The sequence below is a fragment of the Ursus maritimus genome, unplaced genomic scaffold (genome assembly GCF_017311325.1).
Source record: "Ursus maritimus isolate PB19 unplaced genomic scaffold, ASM1731132v1 scaffold_8, whole genome shotgun sequence".
In the NCBI taxonomy this organism is placed as follows: Eukaryota; Metazoa; Chordata; class Mammalia; order Carnivora; family Ursidae; genus Ursus; species Ursus maritimus.
The window spans coordinates 47055347-47080165 of NW_024426996.1; positions in this window are offsets into that span (position 1 = coordinate 47055347).

Genomic DNA, 24819 nt, shown 5'->3' on the forward strand with positions numbered 1-24819 from the left:
ACGGTTTCCCAGAATGGAAAGTGAGTGTGTGATGTGAATGCTACCAGTGTTTATCTAATGGGGGATGGAAGGGTGTTGGTGGTTGACTTTATTTTCATTAAGAATATCTTACAACCTTTATTGTAAAACAATTGATCAACTATAATTATATAGTGCATTAAGTCCCTCAGCCAGAAAGAAGAACTCTAGCTTGCTAAACAGAATAAGAAATTAATGACAACATCCAGTACTCTTAAACACATCTAAATGAGATAGACAGGAATATGTGTGCTGTGGAAAGGCAAGGTAAAAGAAAGAAAGAAAAAAAATATATATATGGTTAAAGTGGGCTTCCAAATCAACCACATCAGTTTCCAAAACCAGGAGTAGAGACCACATCATATTTTATGAGTTGAAGCTTCCAAGGAAAAAAACCCAAAGGTTTAAAAGAAGAACAAAACTAAAAGGAGCGATTGTAGCCATGGGAATTATATTGAGTAAGTAGGGCTTTTACAATGATATTAAGCAAAGAGAAATACTAGAAAGAAAATAAACAAGATACATGAAAATAATATTAGATGTAAAATGTCTAAGAGTTCCTAACTATTTAATGCTCTTTATACTTGTCTTTACATGACACATAAGAAGAAATCTTGGCAAAGGTAACCATGTTAAAATAATAAAGACATATGAAAAACAGGAAGATGCTTTAAAGGAAAATGCACATAAATCCTGAAGTTTATCTAAATAAGATAAAAGCTTTGCAGTGAAAGGACCAATGCACTTTTTAAAAATTGAATGTCTTTCAATAGTTTAGAGTTATGAGTTATGAATTGGAGTCAGTAGGAAGGATAATGAAAACCCCAAGAATATAGTGAAATAAATACACTGTGATGGGAAAAAAATCTTCCAATTTCTGGTATGCTCTTGTAGCAACCAGAATGTTTAAAAAAAAAAAAAAAACTCCCCCAAAATCCAAACTTTTAAACATCGTATAGTTAATTAAGTGAAATAGCATGACATTTTATTTTTATTTTAAATCTAGTGAGGATTACAACATAGGCTATAAACTTAAGTAAAGGATGTAAGTTCAAAATAAAGTGAGTCAAGAGAGAAGAATGTAATTATGTTTTAAGAACCCAAATTGCTTAGAATTAACTAATTTGCATGAGACTAACAAGTCCTATTTGGCAAAGCGATAAAGAAGAGTTGATTCACCATTCTTGAATAGATATTGGTAATGCAGAGTTAAAGGGTAAAGCTCTTCTGCCCAAGATAAGGAGGAAGAACAGCAGATTTACAGCCACTTTATGATAACATTTCTTTTCTTTCTCATTTAGGATGAATCCTATTCTGGCTTCAGCAACTGAGAGCTACTGGCTTCATCAGGAGGCTTGGAAGGAAATGAAGTGCTTGAGCGGGGAGGCTACAATAATTGCTAGGGAGAGGTGAGTTCAGGAGCGTAGGTACAAAATAGAGGTGCTATTTGATATTGAGAGTGGGAAACAGAAGAATGACTAAAAAGACACTAAATATTATTTCTAATGAAGGTGATATGGAAATCAATGTGAGTTATTTGATGAGACTTCAAATCTTTTTTTTTTTAATTTATGTATTTGTTGGGGGGGGAGGGGCAGAGGCAGAGGGAGAGAGAGTCTTAAGCGGACACTGTGCTGAGCACGGAGCCCCACACCAGGCTTGATCTCACCACCCCGAGATCAGGACCCAAGCAGGAACCAAGAGTCAGTCGCTTAACCAACTGTGCCACCCGGGCGCCCAATGAGAGTTCAATTCTACACAATGCATGTCATCCCAAATAACTTTTATTGTGGACTCGATACCGTGCTAGGCACTGGGTTTGCCTTAAAAGAGTTTGAAGTCTAAATTAAGGAGCACAAATTAAATGACCATGGAGACTAGAGTAGGTTAAAAAAAATAAAAGGTAAAATTTGCCAGACGCTAAAAAATAGAGAAAAGAGAAGAGTATAGCAAGCTTGGGTAGAGGGAGGCCTTCTTCAAGAGAATACTTGCTTTTCAGAGAAGCCAGTTGTTACCAGGAGACAATGCTGGCCCCGAGGTTCCAGTATTTTTCTCCCTCTCCCCTACCTGCTTCTCCCCTGCCTGCCTCTTCTCTCCTTCCCCTCTTCTCCTCTCTGTTCTTTTGTTCTCCTTTCCTCTTCTTTTCTTTTTCATTCCCTCCCACTCTTCTCATCATTTCCTACTTTTTCCTTTTAATTCTTCTTTTTTTAGTTTCATTTCTTTTTTTCAGTACAAGTCAGAAAGCCAGATTTTATGTAAAGCCTCTGTCAATTTTCAATGCTGACAATTAACTATGAGAAAAGAAATGCTGGAAAGCCACATGTATATGGGAGCAGATATAGTTTGCGGACTGTCCTTTTCAAACCCTGGTCTCAATAGCATAGTTGCTTCAGTTTAAATTATGTAGTTCTGAATTGAGGACAATCCATAACACTGCTAGTGAGTTTCTTGTTCCATGAAGGCAAACAAGTCTTAATTAAACGAAATGAAGAGAATTTATGGGCGTGAATTTCTCTCTTCATTCTCTTGTGACAGATTTAGGGAATGGTGCTTATGGTGGGTGCACCTGTTAATAACGTTTCAGTCCACTGGCTATTAACAAAAGATCATGGTCTTTTTTTAATTACCATTATTTAATTTACTTTTTGGCTCTAAATTGGGAAATTATCAGAGATATACGATTAAGAGAATGAAAAATTATTCAGAATATCTTCAAAGATTTCCTGACGGTGAGATCAATTGTGCCAAGATTGCCTTTTGCAAAGGACATTGCCTTTTGCAAAGGAAACCCCACTGTTAGAAGCATATGGAGATAGACTGCACAAAATCAAAGATATTAAATTGTAAAGAATAATTCGGCTGGTACCCCAGGGTACGGCCTAGATAAAGTAATAGTTAGTTTTCATCTTTAATTTAGGTATTTCCAAGACAGGGTGAAATTCATTATTAAAATCTTCATTGTGGCTCAGTCTATTTTAAACTACACATTTAACCAAGCTGGTTACTCTGAGTGTGAACATGTAATTCTGTCCATTGTCATGAGTGCCCTTGGAAATCTCTATCCTTTGATTCACCTCATATTATGGAAAATAATTAATTATATTCTGTCATTACATCTCTGCTTCGTGTCTACAAGTGCAAAGAGTTCTATAATTTAACTTAGTAAGTTTGTTCTTCACGAGCTTAGTTTTCAAAATCTTCTCTGGGTCCCTCAGTCTAGCACAGAACAGAAGACATCTAGGGACCTAACAAATCTTTTTCATATTGAATTAATTACAGCTTAGCTTGTGAGGCAGTTAGGCTCCTTGTGAATCTAAGGATAGATCAGAGATGAAATAGAAATAAAGATACTTTCCTTTATATTGAGATAAGTCATGTTTACAGAAATTAAATAGTATCAAGTGTATTTAATTTCTCTTTAGAAGGTGAAATTTCATAGCTTCTATTTTTAACTACTGCATTTCACTGTTTATAATAAATTAAAATATGTTTAATTTCACAGTTTTGGGAAAAGGGTCACATCCATGATGATAAAATACTACATTTTTGTGTACTTTGAATGGCTCTTCCAAAGTAAACAACTTCTTCAAGAGGCATGGAATATAGAAAAAGTATTAAAAAAAAACTAGTTGAAAAATATGGATTCTTATCCTTATCTGGTCATACTTTCATGATGTGATCTGGCTATATGAGTCATCTTTCTGAGAATTAATTTCTTAGCAGCCTAGAAAAATAATGTTTACTATTTCTGACGTGGTGCTTTGAAATAGTTGGGATATGGATCAAATGAAGCATTCATATAAAAGCAGTGTCACTAGGCAAATATATAATTGTACTTTTTTTCCAGAGCCTTATCATAGATAAAATTGTGTAATTTTTCAGAATCACTGCCCATTTTAGGGGCACCTGGGTGGTGCGCTCGGCTCAGCCTCCAGCCCTTGGTCTGGGCTGCGGGTGTGATCTCAGGGTTGCGATGGAGCCTGACGTTGGGCTCCGTGCTAAGTAGAGAGCTTGCTTGGGATTCTCTTTCCCTCTGCTCCTCCCCCTGCTCTCTCTGTGTCTCTTTCTCCTTCTCATAAATAAATAAATCTTAGAAAATATATCTTTTAAAAAGCTATCTGCTAACATTAATGATCTCTGAGCACAGACGTGCAGCAGTCACAACTGCCCACGTTACGCTGTATACGAACACCCTCCAAATCCCTCCCGCTTGGACAAAAAGCGTTTATTTTTGCTCCCACCACGCAAGGTCTTGGGACCATATTCCGCATCACACGTGCTGAGGCTGGTTAAGCAGGTGCTGTGTGGACTACTCCCCGTATTCCTGGCAAACTGGAACACTACCAGTGCGGCAAGGGGGACAGCACGCCGGACAGACAGGTCAGCAATTTAAGGCTCCCAGTCCACAGCGCCCGAATTCGAGTGTTAGGACTGCCATCAAAAAAGTGCCACAGACTTAAACAACAGAAATGCATTTTCTCATAGTTTGTCTGGGTGGAAGCCCAAGATTGAAGTGTCAGTAGGGCTGGCTTCCTATGAGGCTTCTCCTTGGCTGAAGAGGGGCGTCCTCTCCATCTCTTCACGTAGCCTCCCCTGTACATGTGTCTTTGCCCTAATCTCTTCTTTTAGGGACATCAGTCATTTTGGATAAGGGTCTGCACTAATGAACTTATTTTCACTTAATTACCCTCTTGAAAGTCTGTATCTCCAAATACAGTCAGATTCTGAGGCACTAGGGGTTAGGACTTCAACATAAGAATTTTGAGGGGATGCAGTTCAGCCCATAACAGGAGCTCATCGAACGAGGGCTGCCGGGAAGGACAGGCTCAATGACTGCAACAGCTGTATTTTCACTGCTGTATTAAATTATATGGCATGTAGTTGGTACTTGATACAAAAAAATATTGTTAGTAAAGTGTTATTAATATATCCACCATCTTTTTTTTCTGAAATTATATGTATAATTGCACATGTAATATATAAGTACAATTTTATATAGAATATACGCTGTCATCTACTTTAATCAAAATATATTCTATAAAGCTTTAAACAAAGGTATGTAATAATTTTTCCTTCTTTGGAGTAAAAGTGCTGAAACTTATCCTGTTTTTTTCTCTAGTGGTCTGTTTCTGTCTTCCTGTTATAACTGAACTTCTACCTACCTCTTTTCATGCATAGAACTTATGCTCTCCATGAATGATTTCAGTAAATCACATGCCATTGATGGCAAGATATCTATTTATTTCTGAGAGAGCCCCAAACACAGAAACCATCAGTAAATCAGTCTTACAAGGCTCATATATCACTTGGCTCATTAGAACCCATGCTCGCTCAACTTAGAAATGAAATGAGTCTTCCTCAGTGGGGTTGGTTCCAGACAGAAGGACAGGGAGTAGTTCCGTAGGACAATTTACTGTCTCAGGGTTCTGTCTCAAATATTAATACGAAGTTCCATGGGCCAGAGGACATTAAGCACATTTTCTCACCTACATGGATAACTTTGTTGATAATTTGTACCATCCTTTAAGGAAATTAGAAGCTTCGGGGAATTTTGTTGACTATTTCAATGCGAAAGGATCGTTACCTGTCTGTGGCTCATTTACAATAATATCATCTCGGTTCCAACCATCAGAGGATGGAAATGGATATCGATCAGTTGTTTTAACAGTGGAATAAGAACTTCAGTTTAATGCTTGTATAATAACATTATAATGGTAATGGTTACAAACAAGATGTTCATTATTTCACAGGTAGGATAGATAGTTTGGCTTCCTTATAGTCCTAATGTCCATGTAATTTAATTATTATACTCTCTTCAGTATAAACGAGCTGCAGTGTGCAGATAACTCAATTCTTTAAAAATAGGAAAGAATGACCAATTAAAACAGCCCTGTGGTCAAGACCTCTATTGGGTTATTTTTTTTTAATCTTACTCCTTTAATTTTATTATATATTGATACACATTCTCACAGTTGCACACAAACGTATCCCAAGAAAGGAAGCTTTCTTTGTTTCTGTGATAGTGAAAGTAATTTCTACCATAAGAGCACATTCCGCATGCTGGCAGAAAAAATAATCTGGTAAATGTCAAATTTTATAAGTCAGTTTGGGGTTTTGTAAATCATTTCAGGTTTGAACTAAGTCAAATCTGGAATCCCTAGAAGGCACAAGAAAGTTTCACCTGCTCCATGCCACTCAGCAGGAGCCTTGGGGGGCTTGGAACTTTCATCAGACCTTCTTCCCCTCTTTAGGCCTCTTCTAGATGTCTCTCTTCTTATTCAAAAAATAGATGTCAGACTTAGCATGAGACTGGCTACCAACCTGAGTTCCAGCGCAGACGGGACTTTTCCACACGGCTTGGTATTTTCTTTAACCTTAACACCGCTTAACTAGGCATCGGCTCTCCATTGTCTCAGAAGCATCTAAAGGGATTCCTGATTCAATGTTGATTTGGTTTGAGGGTCGGGGGTATGACCTTCAGCTACTTTCACATTTCTGTGACTGACTTTACAACCCTTCTCTCCTTCTTCTCAGAAAATATTTAGTCTGAAGGGGGTTGGTTAGATAAGTCTAGTAAAACTAGTACATCTCTCCTTTTTCTGTCTGTTACTATAACTTGAGGCTTTGGAAGATAAATGTAAAACTGTGATAGCATTGTTTTCCAGTTGTGTTGTATGGCCCCTTCCTTGGACAGTGGCTCTCTCTGAATGAATGGAAGTAGGAGGAGCCTCTCTGGCAGCAAAGAGACGATCAGGGCTGAAAAGCAAAAGCAACACTGTAATAATGCTTCTCACTCAGTCACAGGTTAGAAACTGGGGAGGGGGTATTCCTTTTCAATTTGGCAGCAAGAAGTGTAACAGGAAGATGATGGCTTCAGAGTCAGATGTTGGCATCTGAGTTCGCCACTTTTAAAATTCTTGGTCATGTTTTTATTAATTTTTTTTATTTGAACCTACTGAAGGATTACAAAAATATTTACCCTCAGGATGAGAAATAAATTGTTAATGCAGTATTTAACATATAATATTTGGGTAAAATATGGTTTGCTACTATTATTAGTGTCAGAAAAATTTATTATCCACTTTTAATATTTTATCTACTTAAATCTACTTTGGTTTCTATATCTATAACTTTAAAATGCCATTTCTAATGTCCTCATTTCATATTTTAAATCTATATTTTCCATTATCATGGATCAGAGTTAAGTTGATTTCCTTGAACTCAATTTCTTGTGCATTAACTTTTTTCTCTTATTCTCATTTCACGTTCTGAAAGCTATGCTCTTATGATCTAGGACAGTTAAGTAGATTTCAAAAGCCCAATTTTCTTTTTATCAACATGATAGTATATTTGAATTCTATAGTAATGGTCTTTCATCACACTATTTTGTTTTAATTCTTTCCTTTTCTGCTGGATGTAAAATATTTTACACAAATACTTTTGCATGGAATTTGAAAAGAGTTTTCCTCTGGTTAAAATGGTATAAAGGAGAGGGCAACGGCTAAGCTGAAAAAGGTGATACAGGATCTGGTGTCCGTTCTGTCTCAATTCACGGGATAACTTCGAGCAAATCACTTCACCTGTGTGGGGTTCAGTGACCTCATCTGCTGAATGATTAAGTTCAGTTAAATTATTTCCGAGAGTTTCCTTGTAGATCCAAATTCTGCTCCGCATGAATTTGTATCCAGGCTAACAGTATTAACCAGCCCTGTTTTAGGCATTGTGCTAGACATCTCATAGGTGAAACCTCATTTAATTCTCACTCTAAGATATATATGGTATTATCTGTATTTTACAGATTAGGAAACTAGAGATCAGAGAGGTTAAGTGACTTGCACAAGGTCATGCAACTGGTAAGTAGTAGGGTTTTTGACCTGAAAGCATGTCTTTCTGAGGCCAAATGTTTTTCTTTTTATCTACCATTGCCGTAGTGCTCGTAAAGGGAGAGAAATGAATGTCAGACGATCAAGTAAGTGTCTGATTGAGTCATAAAAATTGGAGAACTAATATTTTCTGAAAATAGTTGTACTTGGTTTAAGCTAAACAAATTATTTCTTTTTAAATCTTTTTCATGTGCTATAAATTCATATCAGCAGTATAATTCTAATTTTGACAGAATTAAAAAATGAAGTTCTATAATAAATCTGTCCTAGAAAACCCAGTTTTGTTTACTACTAACAAATTATACTTATGAATAAAACTATCAATAATACTAATTTAGTTAATACTAAACTATGTGTTTAAGGGTGAAGTTGGAAGCTGGTACAGAGAAGCGTAAGAAAGCAGAGAAATATAATAGATGATGCAGTTTCACAAATTTTAACAAAATTCAGAAGGTGGTCTTCATTAAAAATGCTCTGGTTCAAGGAGGTTGGATGTCTGTATACAGAAAATTTGTCCTCTTTTTATGTTACGTTAATATCTCATTTCAAAAAGAAACAAACTTAGTTTGAATGAACATGAGCTTCCATTTTTTAAGAAGCTAAATGGAATTTCTTCTGGATTAATCTTGGTATACAAGAGAAGTGAAAGAAGGGATACATGGAATAATAGAAACAACAATCACACACACCCATACACACCACACATTCAACATGGAAGGCACAAATGAGTGATAAGCTTATACTAAAAGCTCACAAATTGAATGTGTTTATGTTTGTTATTCATTAGTAAGTAATCAGAATATCTACAAGTCAATAGATAGATTTGTTACCTACTTATCGATGGATAGCCTTGATTTGGCATCTAAGCTCCATTACTTACCAACTTGAGTGTTCTTGTAAAAGTTGTTTAATCTCTCTTAATAATAGTACCTGCCTCATAGGTAGGTACTTATAGGTGAAGAGAGAATAAAATGAAATAATTTATGTATAGCTCTTGACATAGAGTCTTGCGTATAATTAACTTAGAATTTTCAGCTGTTGGCGTTACTGCATTATAAGCAAAAAAAGGGGGAGGGGAGTGGGCAATGTTATTTTTTTTTAGAGCAAATGGAGTAACAAATGATAGAAAAATTGGGAAACTACATAACATCTCTTTAGGCTCTCTCCTCCCATAAAGAAGAATGGTTTCAAAATTAGAAAGGAAAAAGTAAACAGGCCAAGAGGAGCTCATAAGAGGATCAATGACTTATTTCAGAGTCATCTTCTCCCTTTGCCATACTGAGTCTCATCATCTGTCATTTGAATTATTGACTGGCCGTAACCATCCCGGCTCTAGTCTCTCACTGATTCCAGTATTCCATTCATGTTGCCAACACTCGCCAAAAAAGAATCTCCACAGATTATATAATATCCTTCTCTATTTAAAGTCTTTAGTACCCTTTATTCCCATAGGATAGATTTGGAATGGTATTCGTGGCTCTTACCAAATTATACTCAGTTTAAATCTAACAGCATGATTCTTTTTTTACTTATAATTATGCCTTAGCTTTTATTATTATCTTACCCAGAGTACTTTAACCACTCCTCTTTTCGTTGATAAATAATTCATTTTTCCTTCAGAATTCAGTTTAATATTACCTTTTAAAGTCCTTCTTAAATCTTCAAGGTTTAGTTAATTTAATCTTACTCTTCTCCCCCGTTCTTCTGTATATAATTCTGTTGTGAAACATTATATTTGTTCAAAAGTCGAAATCTCCTTCACAATATTTTGAGCTTCTCAAGGACAGGGACCGTGTCTTGAACTGATTCTTAAAACAGCACTGTTTACTGTGGTATCTGGGACCATTTTATTGATGTCTGTTGACTGGATAAATAAATTAATAAATAAGTGTGTTAAATGCCTGGACATTTCTAGAACATATTTAAAGCAATACAGAGAGTTTACATTTCAAGAATCAGTGGGTTTCTCCAAAAACAAGATATGAAACTGAACTTGTTTGTTTTTTACTGATAAGGGATTTTATATTTATTTGTGGTGGAGATTCACAACTGTCTCCTAGATCCATTTTCTTCATTCCATAATAATAGAACACTAAATTTCTACTGGGAACATGGGCACACAGAATTTTAAAAAAGCACTTTCTAGATTTCCTTGAAGTGAGATATGGCTGTATGACTAACATTTAGATAATAAGATATATGTAGAAGTGTCATGTAACAGCTGCCAGAATCCTTTCCTAAAACAAATTTGTATTGTATATTCTTCTTTACCCTTCCTCTTTTCTGCCGCCTGGAATGTGGGTGTAATAATTGGAGCTTGGAGCAGCCATCATGAACAATGAGTTGACCTTGGGATTAGAGGCCATGAATGATGAAGAAACAAGATAGAAAGAACCTGGGTTCTGGGGCGCCTGGGTGGCACAGTGTTTAAGCGTCTGCCTTTGGCTCAGGGCGTGATCCCGGCGTTATGCGATCGAGCCCCACATCAGGCTCCTCCACTAGGGGCCTGCTTCTTCCTCTCCCACTCCCCCTGCTTGTGTTCCCTCTCTCGCTGGCTGTCTCTATCTCTGTCGAATAAATAAATAAAATCTTAAAAAAAAATGAGAAAGAACCTGGGTTCTGAGAATTGTATAGAATAGAGCATCTATAGTAGCTTTGAACTACTATCTCAAACTTTTAAGTGAAGAATAGATAAGTTTTTATTACATGTTAAGCACTTTTATTCTGGTTCTCTGTTACATATACTGTGAATTAGATAGAATTCAGGGCATAACTTGTTATTCAGAACTGAGTATATTTTGAAATATGTACATTGCAGAGATATTAAGAGACCTGCTTATTGCCATAGGACTGGTAAGTGGTGACATATGGAAAAGAACTTGGACCCCTTGCCTTCTAATTTTGTGACATCACATACCTGTACAACTTCCCCAAGCTTTTGTGCCTTCTTTGTGGAGGATAAAAAGACCGTCTCGGAAGGTGGTCATAAATGAGATGATGCTTAAATGTTCAATAAATGTCCATTGCCTTCCCCAGCAGAACTGTCTTTGCTAAATCCGTAAGAGTAGAAAAGTATTCTTGACACAGTTTACCAGAATTCCAGGAAAATACTTGGCAAATTGTCTTGGGTATGACATACTTGTAGATAAGATAGAGAAATGTGCATGTGTTAAGTGATAGAACAATTCAACTAATGCATAGCTACCCCCAAGTGAGTTGTTTAATAAATGATTGTCACCTTGAGGGAGGTATTTTGTGGCCTGTCGTAAGAGTCTCTATTTAACATTATAAATTTTCATCAGTCATTTGGATGAAGGGAGGTTTGTCAAAGTTACAAGTGATGCAGTGGTGGCAAGAGAAGCTAATGTTTTAGATGATAGACGAAAGGTTCAATAGTTTTTTTCAATAGTTTTCCTCAACAACCTTACCTTGTAGATCCAATTTAACAAAAATCTTAACAGAAAAAAATTTAAAAATTGAAATTTACAATAAAAATATCAATTGCACAAGTACTGGACTGGGACACCTGGCTTAACAGAAGCTCAAATTGAGTTTACTTTAAGCTTAATGGGGACCGATAGTAATTAAGAAATGTTATGATTATGTTGTAAATAAAAGTCTATATTAAGACTTTTCCAAGTATGGTTGGTAGACAATTCAGGTCAAAATACTTTGGAATGTTTCTTTAATATTCATGTGCACACCAACTTCTGGGGAAATACATTTAAAACATGTGTCCCAAACATTTCTTGGGAGAGGAGGGCTTTAAATACTGAAAATCACTGGTTTGGATGAGTAAAGTCCCACTTGTAGAATATTCTCCTCCATTCTGGAAACTGTATATTAAGAGAGACACAGGTGTTCCTGGGTCTATCCAGAATCAGACCTCCATTTGGCAAAGGATTAAGAGGCTATGGCTCATAAGAATACAAATGAGAAATTGAGAATATTTATACAGTGGAAAACTAGACCCACAAGAATCATAACAGTCTTCAAATATTGGAAGTGTTTTTGTCTAGAAGCAGAGATAGAACTCAGCATCACGGAGTCAGTACTGCAGTGTCACCTGAGCAGGAGCCTCGATTCCATCAAATCAAACACGTACAAATTTGATGCTGTCATTTTCCTGTAATTATTTAGGCAGAGACCGGAAGAACATCTTGCAAGAGAACTTCTCATTTTGGCAGGAATTTATTAGATGACATCTAGTGTTTCCCCTTTTTGAGTAATCTTGGTGCCTTCCTTTCGCTTTTTCTTTCTTCTAATCCCTCATTGATAGAAAACTCAGAATTTCTGTGCTAATACATAAAGCAACAAGAATACTTCACTTCTAATTGCTAGGGTAATTTAGAACATTTGGAACTGAAGAAACAAACTGTGACCCTCTCAAATTACCTGGAAGGTGAAGGTAATCACTCAATCCAAATACACTTCCAATAAAAAAGTTTATACATTAACCTTGTAATTGATAAAAACATTAAATACCTATTTTAATTATTGATGAAAATTATATGAATATGCCATACTGCTTTCTAGTGTCAAAAATACATACTGTCCACTGAACATATCATAGGTATAGCCTTAAAATGCTCCTAAAATCTCAGTGAAAACACACACATTTAGATTTTGGGGGAAATACAATGCTAGCGTTGATCTTCAAGCCTGTTCATACATACACCCACTGCTAACAGATTTAGTCAGTATTTGCCAAGGAATTGTACAGTGTGAACGTTAGTGCTGAAAAGAGATATGGTGTGTCCGATTCCACGAGGGGTGAAATCATTGATTTGTGTAAGCTCTTTTCTGTTGGTGCCTTCAGAACGGACTGAGCTAGCAAGAACTACAGAATCTGCCTTGCTCTATCTTCATCTGATTGTGTTTATTGCCCTTGGAACAAGGTTAAAAATTAATTGAGCTCTAAGGTCAAATTTTTATCAACATTATTTTAAAAATCAATTTAATTCTTAAAGAGTAACATTTCAACAGTGTCTAAGCTAATAATTTTTTACATGCTTTATGGCATAAGGGAAATTATATTTTTAGATAATAAATCCCCAAGTTATTTAATACCGTTTGCTGCAAATTTAATGTATAAAGCATTCAGCAGATAACTATAAAAATATATTTTAAAAATTGTCAATTAACTTCTACTCTGAACAGAGCCTGTGCATTGTAAGAGTGTCCTAAATACACAGATGCAAAATCCCTGCACTCACATTGCTTATAATATAGCTGAGAAGTGAAAACATTAAAGTGAAATAAATTACACATGTCTCCAAAGAGTGTAGATCTTTAAGCATGAATTAATGTGTTTAAAACAGGCTGTTAAGAAGTAAGTTATAGTGATAAGTAAGGATATAACTTTTGAATCAGGGTTGGCAACTGTTTCTATTTTGAGTAGAGAAAAGTGTATTTCAGGAAGTTAAAATTAAGTAAATAAAATGAGAAGGTTAAAGCATTATCAGTATCACATAAGGATTAGAGCATGAACTTGCAAACAGTCTCCCTTAGAGACCAAGTGACTTCCTCACCTGGAAGGTTTGCTCTGACATCCTTACTGTATTAACATATCTAAGGGAAGATTTATCAGTTAGGAGATGGGCTGCTTGTCATGGAGATGGGGAAAGCTAGATCTAAGCCGCAAATGGCCTTATAAAAGCCAGTGGTCTCTTTCCCATCTTCCTTCTAGACACCTTGCAGCAAATCCTCCCTCAGCACCCCCTTCCTCTTCATCTCACTTTCCCAGCTGATTCCTTTGGCATTTACATCCACATTAGTTTTGTATTACTGTTTCGTATTTATATCTTTATGTGCTATACGTTACCTTCCTATTAAGGATGATGTTGATTTAGCTCTAAGCTTGCCGCGGTCGTTTTGTCCCACCCATCATCCAATGCAGTTATATTGTGTTTTTGTTTATATCACTACTCAGTTGTTACGATGACATAAAGATTAACATCTGAGCAATGAAATGTAACAGAAACAACAGCAGCAACAACAACCACACAAAACTCTTCTTTAGCATTCAATTGGTACTAGTTTCATTTCCCTTCTCTTCCATTCTTATTCTTGGAGTTCAAAAGTTATCTCTTACTCTCCCTTTTAGAATCATCCAACTATTTTAATCTTTCTAATATAATTGGCTTCCCAAGCATGTCTCCTCTTAGTACATTAAACACACACACACACACACACACACACACACACACACACACACACACAACCCCACACATCAAGGATACTAATAATTTCATCTTTTTCTTGATTATCACTGCTGGAGTCTCTCCTCCATCTGTTTCAATCTGGCTGCTGTCTGGGTCCAGTGGGCAACACTACACTGGTAGCTCCCACCGTCCTGTCGACTGCCTTCACATCTCTCTTGCTAACATCCTTCTTATGCTGGAGGTCCCATAGTGTCCTTTTTCTTCATTTAATTCCTCATTTTGCTGGAGCATATCTTCAAGTCACTTTCTGAGAAGTGATTTGAGAAATGATTTTTGACATGCTGATTGTCTGAAAATATCTTTATTCTATTCTCAAACTTCAGACTTTAGTACCTAGAATATCATGAGGGAATTAATTTTTTTCCCCAAATTTAATGATGATGGTCCATTCATGAGCTTCTAACTCATTATTGCCATTGAGAAGTCTGAAACCAACAATCAATTTCTGAACCTTACTGTCTTTCTTCTTTCTTCTTCTATCTTCATTACACTGGGCAGCAAAAATATCTTTACATTTGGATGTTTGGTTCCTTTGGGTCTGTAAACTTTTTCTGTATTATTTACTTTGGCTATTAATATAGACCTCCTGCTAATCTTTTTCATTTTTTTCCTACTCTGCCTTTTAATCTATTTTCTAGGAGTTATCGTCAAACTCATGTTTTTATCTTCCAGGGGGTGGGGGCAGAGAGTGCAAGAGGGAGAAGCAGGCTCCAGGGAGCCCAACTCAGGGCTCAATCCCAGGACCCAGGATCATGACCTGAGCTAAAGGTAGATGCTTAACTGACTGAGCCACCCAGGCGCCCCTACTGTTATATTTTTAATTTCTTAAATCACTTCTGTTCTCTGTGTGTCTGTCTGTTAGCTCCTCTTATTCATCTGTGCTTATTTCAGAGTGGCAACATCTTTTTTATCCCTTTGGATATTAAATAAAATGTTTTGAAGTCTTTTTATCCTCTGTGTTCTCCCTGGTTCCTCTGACTTCCTTTTTGCTGATTGTTTAGTATCTGTCTTTCACATCAAAGGATTTTCTGAAATGTCTATTGATCCTTGATTAGATATTTCTGTTTAATACATATACACTGTATGGGGCATCTAGATGGCTCAGTAGTTAGGCATCTGCCTTCGGCTCAGGGAGTGATCCCAGGGTCCTGGGATTGAGCCCCGCATCCTGCTCTGCTGGGAGCCTGCTTCTTCCTCTCCCACTCCCCCTGCTTGTGTTCCCTCTCTCACTGGCTGTCTCTCTCTGTCAAATAAATAAATAAATAAATAAAATCTTTAAAAAAAATACTGTATTTTCAGATTCCTTGTACGTGCTTAGGGGAAAGGGAGACTTGTTACCTGGTGGGATTCATAGTAAGGTGACATAACTCAGAGTTTGTTCTGTTGGATACATTTTTCTTGCTAATGTTGTCATCTTGTCTGTCACCTGGGAAATATGCATTTGGTTGCCAACATTTTTTAAACCAACTAGGGGAAGAAGAGTATATGTGGCTGATTTTCAATATGGTAGCTTCTGTTCCCTCCAAAGCCCAGTCCTTCTAGTTTAATATCTCCAGAAGGAATTCCTGGAATCCAAGAACTACTTATACAGATTTTCAACTACTCCTCTTATTTTTTTCCCCTTATTTCCACTCCTACTTTTAGAGTTGTGAGTTTCTTCCAATCTCTTAATCTTTCTGGATTTCTAAAGATCAGTTTGTTTCTTGATTTCTGCATTACATAATTGAGTTTCAGCTTATTCAGGGCTCCACATTATTTATCATTTACCCATCTGCTTTATTTTTCTCAGTTTGCCTTTATGGGCTTTACTCTTCTTTGTAATTTTTTAGGGTTTTGGGATGGAGAAGATGTAAATCAATCTTTAAAAATCATGTAACAGAGCAGGTTCTAAATAATTTTATTTTGGGAGTGATAAAATTAACTCTACCTCCTCCCAAGAGAGAGTCTTAAGAAAAAAAAATGTGAATTGTTGCTACTTCTCAGATTATAAAGCAAGGGTCATTGACATTGACTGCGGTTGCTCTTGTAATGGTATAAACCAGTTTTAGGGCAGAGTCAAATGGTAGTTTGTGCAGTCATTCTATGACTGTCAATGTTTAAAGAGCTAGTTAAATTTAGGAGACTATAATAACGATTTTCCTGAGCACCCTCTATGTAAGAAAGAAATACATTCAAGTAGAAAATGGGTTTGAGTTCCCATGAATGTCTTTCCTTCAGGCAGAAAAGGCATTGCCTGAGGACAAGACCATGGAAGCTTCAGAAGTTGCCATTACTGGAAACTAACTTTCTGTATTTGTGGATTCTTCTTATGAGCTTTCTACTTAAGCCTACACTTAAGAAACAGATGTACTCTTGGTGTGCTGACAAATCAGGTTTAGAATATGCAAGGTTTAAGGATGGACTCTGGGCCAACACAATTTCACAAGATAAATGTGGTGCTAAGTTGGAGAACAAATTTCAGAAAATAACTTTAAAAAAAAGGCAAGTTGGGCAGCCAATATTTCAAACATAGAAATGGTCCAGTGAGGAAACAGAAGACATTAAAATGGAAACAACAGTGACTGAAGTCAGCAGCTATTTTCACTATGGCTCCTGGAGGCCAGGTGTATCAGTCTGGAACCATCTAGCAAAACAGAAAGCGCATATGAAGGAGTCCAATAAAAGGCTCCCTATTGTACATACAGGGAACTTACTACAAAAACTTTTAGAAAGAGCCTGAAAATCAGACAGGGTTTCAACGAAGCAACCAGCGGTTAGTCAGCACCATCCTTAGGGCAGGAGGGACATAGGGAAGGAGTGACTGTTGGACTGAAAGAGCTGGGGCTGCCTGGCAGGTGCTGAAACTACAGAGGAGATAAATCTATTATCGACAGATTCCACCAGAGGTGGAGAAAAAGAGAAGGACAAGTACTGGCTTTTCCTTTCCCCATGCCCTCCCATATCCCACCAATGCATTCCATTCACTGACCTTAACTAGCAGCCAATTATCAGGGAATCCTAGAAAATAGAATTTTCAGGACGAAGACAGGGACTGCAATTAAGAGCAAATGAGTTAAAATCTGCACTTAGGCTGTAGATACTCTCTCCACAAGTATTGTGCTTATGAATCCAGCAAATAAGCACTGGATTGGCAGAGGGTATAGCCACACGAACTTTCTGATTGGGGCTTTCTGAACAGCCTTCTCTGCGGTAGAATCCTTTGTAAATATTTACGTTTGATAGATTTATTCTTGTAGTTTGGGCTAATTTTTGAGCTGTATATCTTTTCACAGCTTCTCCAAAGCTTCATGCCCCCAGAACTCATCTTGCCCTTCTCAAGTTCCAGAAAATCCGGCTAATCTGTTAACTATTGACTAAAAAATCTGTGCATATCTTTACTTCTGGATATCTTTCTATCACGTACAAAGAGAAAGTAAGACATATTACCGGAAATGCATCCTAATGCGGAAATACCAACTTTTCTCTCCCCTTTCTACTCTTACTAATTTGCTCTAGTTCCACATCTGGAAGAGCAGCTGCAATCAGACACCCTGCCTACTTAGGTTTGCAATAATTCAGTCATTCTTACAGACCCATCAGTCTTTGAAAGTGGCCAAATCTGAGAGTTAAATGGGTTGTGCTATAAACCATTACTCTTGCATTTTTAGGCTTTCTTTGCCTTTTCTAGTGATTCAGTATTGCTTTTTATATATAATTTTCTTAGACAGGATGAACTACAGTAACTTGGCTCTTTCCTCTACAATAATTCTTCCTAAAGATTCTGTCAACTGCTTACGTTATTTCTGGAACTATACACTCTGGAACCGGAGCAGCCAAACACAAGTGTCCTATTGGGTAAACAGGGAGGTGGCCATGGGTCAAAATCACATTTTTTATTTGATCCCCAATAACACCTTTGTCTATTTGTCCAGGAAAGAGTATCAATTCAGAGTCAGTACCCAAGAGTAAATTTGGCAGGATCTTTTGGGGGCCAGGAGATATATTCTTAGAATTTATTTGTATCTTTCCTCATAAATACCTGACATCCTCTTAATTCAAGGATACCAGGTCCGTTACAGGATTTAGGTCTGGAAATTCAATAAGAAGTTATGACTCTCTACTGAAAGGACACTCCAGACCATCTCATTTGGATTTTTTTCAGCTGTATTAACAAGTATGGTCTTACTGAACATTCTATATTAATGCTATGGTCAAGACACTTGCTATAAAGGTCACCAGGGGTTAAATGATGTCGATCATTATGATGTTCTGCTGCCTGAAGTGGTTACCACTGCAAATCTGGCTCTGGTATTTATAGCACTCCTTTAACTCACCCACTCGGTAACTTTCGGCCCCATGGAAATCAGGGAATCTGTTTCAACTGCAGCATTGAAGCATCTCTGACCAACACCCTAGCCCAACAAAATTACACATTTGCTTAAGTGCTTTTATTTATTTATTTTTAAAGATTTTATTTATTTATTTGACACAGAGAGAGACAACCAGCGAGAGAGGGAACACAAGCAGGGGGAGTGGCTTGATGTGGGGCTCGATCCCAGAACGCCAGGATCGTGCCCTGAGCCGAAGGCAGACGCTTAATGACTGAGCCACCCAGGTGCCCCCACTTAAGTGCTTTTAAAGTTACTTGTCCTCCTAGCAACAGTGCATTTCTTAAGACTTCAATTCAAGGCATGCCTTCTGAGAAATAGTGAGGGAATATGGGGGTGGGCCCTAATGACAAATCCACTCTAACATTCTTCTTTCACAGGGCATATGGTTTCTTCTTTACACCACACCAAGCTGTTTTTCTGCTATCCCAACTCTATTTAGCAAGGGCAACTCCTTAGTAAGGACTTCAGTTCCCCAGTTGAGAAAGCCATTAGAACCGCTTTCAAATGCTCAGGTTGGCACATTGATCCTGAGATCTGCAGGAAGTGTATGCATATTAAAGTTAATAGCCTCATCTAACATTACCTTTTCTCCTCTTTCTGATGTCCTTAATTAGTCCCTCTTCTAGTTACCCAAATGTTTGCTAATGTAATTTAGAAAAATTTGAAAATTTTTGGCATGGACTTCTTAGCCTCCTTGGGCTGACTTCTCGACTGCTCCCTTATAGTTAGAAGTGGGCTGTGACATAACTGTGGTTTGGGGGCTGGCGGTAATGGGGAAGGCAATGACAGCTCCCTCTTGTATGGTGACGGGGTCCCCTGCACGCAGGACTACACTTAGAGGAAATCAGAGACAGGGCTGTTTTGGCTCATTGGGTTTGTGGGTACAGGGTGTGCTGACTCCTCCAAATTCCCCTAGACATGTGTACCCCAGTCCTGGTTTCTTCTTTCNCTATCAGTGCCATAGTCCTCACGTAATAATCTTGAAAGCGTTGTGAATTCACTTGATGTCAGAATTTGTCAATCTGTAGGATAAAGTAGCGTGCTTTTAAATTTTGAGATATCTCTGTCCTTTGATATTGAAAGTTTGCCAATCCTATGAATATATCTCAAAGCTTCCACTGGTACCTTGAGCCAAAATTATAGGTATTTGCAGATTTTACTTTGTGCTTCTCTTTTCTCATGGTATTCATTGTTGTAAAGGCAACTACCTCTTTGCACAGTCCTCAACTTTCTAATGGACTTTATGTTTTAGAAGTAACAATGCAGTCCCTAAAGACTTGCCTTCATTTCAAAGAGGTCGTTTGATTAACTGTTTTGTCACCATTCATCAAAGGGTTCCAGGTTACCATTCCTCACTAGTGGATTTTCACTGCCTTCAGGTCAAATTAAGTGTGATCACTGTAGTCTGTTGAATAGTATCCCCTAGAAATTCATATCCATCTGAAACCTCAGAATGTGACATTGTTTTAGAAATAGGGCTTTTGCAGATGTAATGAAGAGATTAGATCATACTGGATTATGATGAGCCCTAAATCCCAGGCAAGTGTCCTCATAAGAGACAGAAAAGGACACACAGTGATACAGAAACCATATAAAGATGAAAGCAGGGATGGGAGCTATGCTGCCACAAGCCAAGAAATACCAGGAGCCGCCAAAAACTAGGAGAGAGAAGGAAATATTTTCCCCTAGAGCTTTTGGAGGGAGTACAACTCTGCCAACACCTTTAATTTTAGCCTTCTAGTCTCTACCACTGTGAAAAAATAAATATCTGTTGTTTTAAGCCACCAAGTTAGTGGTGATTTGTTACAACGTCCCTTGGAAACTAATACAATCACAAATTACATTTCTTTTCATTTATCAGAATTATGTGCACTATTCTGATTTTTATTTATTTCTGTACTAGTTGGGATTTTTAGTTTCAAGTGGAAAAAAAATTGCTCTTTTCTGATTAAAAAAAACATGCAGTTTAATGAGGCTATGGATGATTCACAGAACCCCTGTGAAGGTTTGGGGATGAAGCTTGGAAAATGGTTAGTTGATAGATAGAAGTCTGGGCAGTCAGAAAGAACCTCAATTGGGACCCGGGTCCAGTGTGGTAAGCCCAACACTGCCACAGCCATGGGACACCAGACTGAAGAGCTGTTCCTCTTCAGCTGCTCTGGACCCTGCATAACACCCCTGACCCTGCTGCCACTGCTCCTTGGCCCCTGGACATCATGGATGCTTCTGGCACCGCCACAATGAAGTCTTCTCTCTCCCTGCTTCTTGGCATCATTAGATGCAAATTTAGAGTCCTAAGAGGTCATGTGACATCAGTCTAGCCTGGGTCAGTTTTTCTTGACTTTAGTTTGCAGGAAGACGAAGAGAGCCTGGGTATGCAAACACCAGTTCTCAGAAATTGATGAGGACTCTGCCTCCCACCAGACCTCATAAATGTTGGGAGGTAGAGTGGAATTTCACAATCACAGGAAGGAGATCAAAGGTGGGGAAACAAAATCAAAATAAAACGAGACCAAAACAGTAAAAAATCCTCACAAATATGTGTTGCACCTGTTTATTTAAGGCCAGTTCCATTGACTCTATAGAGAGAAGAAACCCCCTCCAGACTCTGTCAAACGTCCTACCAAAATTCTGTTATATAGTCTTAAGGAGAAGGTAGGAGAAGCTGCATTAGGTTCTTTTATCCAATTGCTGTCTTTCCAGTAGAAAAAAAGAAGAATGGTAAATACACGGTTGTTCCTTGTATCTCACTAATTACAAGTTTATAAAACACTTGAAACAATAGCGTATTTACTTTTCTTGTTTATCCCCAGAAGATCTTTGCCCATATTTTATCATTATGGTATCTTTGTTAGTGCCATGTTCATAACTAAACTCAGGTGGTTAACTGATAACGTTTGAAATGAATGAAGATGGCATTTTTATTTACGTATAAGTAAAAATATCAGGGACAATATTAAAGAAACTCAAAGCTTTGATACTTTTGTTTAAGGAAATTAAATGAGTAAAAAAAGCCACTTAAATGTCAGTTTATAGTATTATTTCAAAGGAAACGTATTTCATATTGATCAAAAAAGAAATGCTAAAAATGAGTTTAATAGATCACTTGAGATGAAGGAAAATTTACTGATGATGGCAATATCTTATTGTCTAGGAAAATCAAGATTTATTGTTGTCACTGGAAGTTCCCCAAAGAAACTTATTAACCAATTCAAAATAAAAATCAATTTCCATGGTTTATACTGTCACCACTATTGATGTTTGAATACATATGACTGAATGGCTTGTCTTTGTGTTTGTCAAGTAATGTGTGAGAATAAATCACCAGTGTAGCGTACATAACATTTATCAAAGATTTAGGAATTGGAGAAAACACAAAATGTCATGTCACGTTACTTTATTCCATAACTCTGCTGTGGAATGAACTTCTGGTAAACTTTGGAGAGGAATGGGAATCTGAAAAGGTTTAGCAAACGTTTTCACTCTATGAGTTCACGCAATCTAAAATTAAAGGCATTCTCTTACATTACCTTTATTTGAGAATAATAACACTTGTTTTAAACACGTATTTGTGGTTTGGTATTGCAGATTGCTTTGCACTTGCTCTATTCTATCAATCTTCTGGTATATTTTTCTAATGCAGATATTGGAAAACCAAAAATTATGTTTTTAATACTTCTTTGTTGCTAAGATTCTGGATGCTAATTGATTCCCACTAAAAAGATCCACCCATATGAGATTTGGAAAGCCCATGTGGGAATGAGACCATCTTTCTGGTGTTTGGCTGATTTCTGCGTGCCGTCAAGGTCATGGAGATAGGACATTTTTCTGCAGCAGTCAGCATTCCAGTTTCTCTTCTCCAGCTTCCTGGTTATGAAGAAGCTGTTACCATGTTCCAGGATCCAGGCACTAGTTTTGTGACTTGGGAGACATTTGTGGTAGTGATGGCTTCCTGACTCTGGATTCCTGATGTCTCTAATACAATCATGGCAGTGTGATCTTCGTCTCAATAGTTTTCATGGTGGCTTCAGTGGTAAGAGCTCCCTTGGCTGGCAAGTTTTCAGGGTTTGGGAGTCAGTCCTTGAAATCCCATTCTAAATTGCATTCCTCCAACCGCTGCAATAATTTGGTGGGTACCTACCTATTTCCATACAGGAAATCTCTTTCTAAATACATGCATAGAGTGCTTTAGCGTTTTTTATTTCCTGAGTAGAATGGTGACTAATAAAACATTTAAACATAATCTTCACCAAACAATTTCATCCATCTCCTAAACACGAATTATGGCATCCGACAAAGGGTAGGTGGCTCAATTTGAAGATGGACACATCTTTGAGAGGGAGCCAGTCAGATTTTCTCTTCTAGAAGAATTTGGCTTTGGCTGAACCACGACTTCCTTAAGGATGCAAGACATAGGAGGACTTATAGAACAGAACAAAATGCAAACCTAACTCAGGTAGTAGTTGGGGGAATTGTCATCCTCTCTGCGACATCCAACCCCTACCTCCCAAAGCTAATCATTCACTAATGCATTCAGATCCCTGCGGCTATCACACCTTCACTTGAAATCTGGACAATAAGGAATCTAATATGTAATGATAAGATTTTTTAAATCTTCCCCAAAGAGATGAAAAAAAAATGTATTCATCAGTCTGGTTTTCTAGTTAGACTTCATTGTATCTACCATGAAATGCATTGTTTACTTTCTTTTGCTTTGCTCAAGGTAAAGGCTTATGTACTTCTCAGAGATGCCTGGATTTCACTTAGTGATAAAGAAAGGCATTGCCGGGGCACCTGGGTGGCACAGCGGTTAATCATCTGCCTTCGGCTCAGGGCGTGATCCCGGCATTATGGGATCGAGCCCCACAACAGGCTCCTCCACTAGGAGCCTGCTTCTTCCTCTCCCACTCCCCCTCCTTGTGTTCCCTCTCTCACTGGCTGTCTCTATCTCTGTCAAATAAATAAGTAAAATATTAAAAAAAAAAAAAAGAAAAGCATTGCCATAGCTTTCCTGGAGACTTGTTTTCTGTTCATTTGTGTTAATTTTTATGGAGCTGGTAATTAGTGAATTACTTAACCAAAATATCTTCCCAGTAATCAGCAGTTCATATTTTACCATTATTACTAAGTTCTTCCACAATAAATGGTGGCAAAAAAGCATTTGAAGCCATAAAAAAATGTGCCATTTAATGAAATTAAAACTCTGGCTCGCCAGAGTATTACACACGATGACATGTTGCTTGCAGGAAGTCCATTTTACTTGGAATAAATAAACACTGGTGGAAAATAAATCTCTGTTTTAGATTTCAAATGCAGTTGTTTACAATATTGCACCTAAGGGTGAAAAACAAATGAGGTAAATGAATTTGTATATACATTCCATGATTCTCCAGCAGTGTTATAATTAAGACTATAAAACATTGCCTTTAGCAAATAGCTATTGTGGGAATACGTTCCCACAGCCTTATGCGTGGCAGCCACACTTTGTTTGCCTTGATTTCCTCTGACAATGATTGCAACTGTCTGCAGAAGCAAGGCAAAATGTAATTTTTATATAGAATTGTTTACAAGAAAGACAAATGCTAACAGGATTAGTTTACCCTGATTAGCTTCTGAAAAATAGAGACAATTCTAGATTCAAAACCAATTCCCTTCAGAGAGCAGAGAAAAACCATCCCTGTGTTTTGAATGGAACTACTGAGGCCCTGATGGTCCCTGGTAAGAGGTTCAGAATATCACAAATCATACACGGAATTGCCCAAATTCTAAGATAGGTGGGGGGAGTCTCTGCATTGTCAATATCTTTGTCAATCTTTTGTACCTTATCCCTGATATGACTGTATTTAACTCATTTTTAGCTAAAAGGCAGACTGCATAATTAATCCAACATTAATACCCCACAGCCAAGCTTTGATGTGATTTTGAGAGCCAGCTTCCCAAAGCTCCTGGATGTGTTCCCTACTAGCTCTGTGTTTCCTCCTACACGGTACACTGCTCCTTCTCAGTTTCCTCCATTGGCTCTTCTCCTTCTTTCTGACATTTAACTATCAGCATTTCCCATCACTCATTCCTTGTGCTTCTTCTCCTCTCCATCCACACGTACACTTTCGGTAACTTTATTCCGGCTATGGCCATAAATACCATCCCTATCCTTATGACTGCCAAATTGATATCACCAACCTCAGACTTTCCCTTGGTTCTAGACTCCCCTATTTGATTGGCACATAAATTTTAACATGTTTGAAAAAGGACTTCTGATCTGTTCTTCAAACTCACTACATTCCCCTGAGTCTTCACCATTACTTTTCACTTCATCATTACATT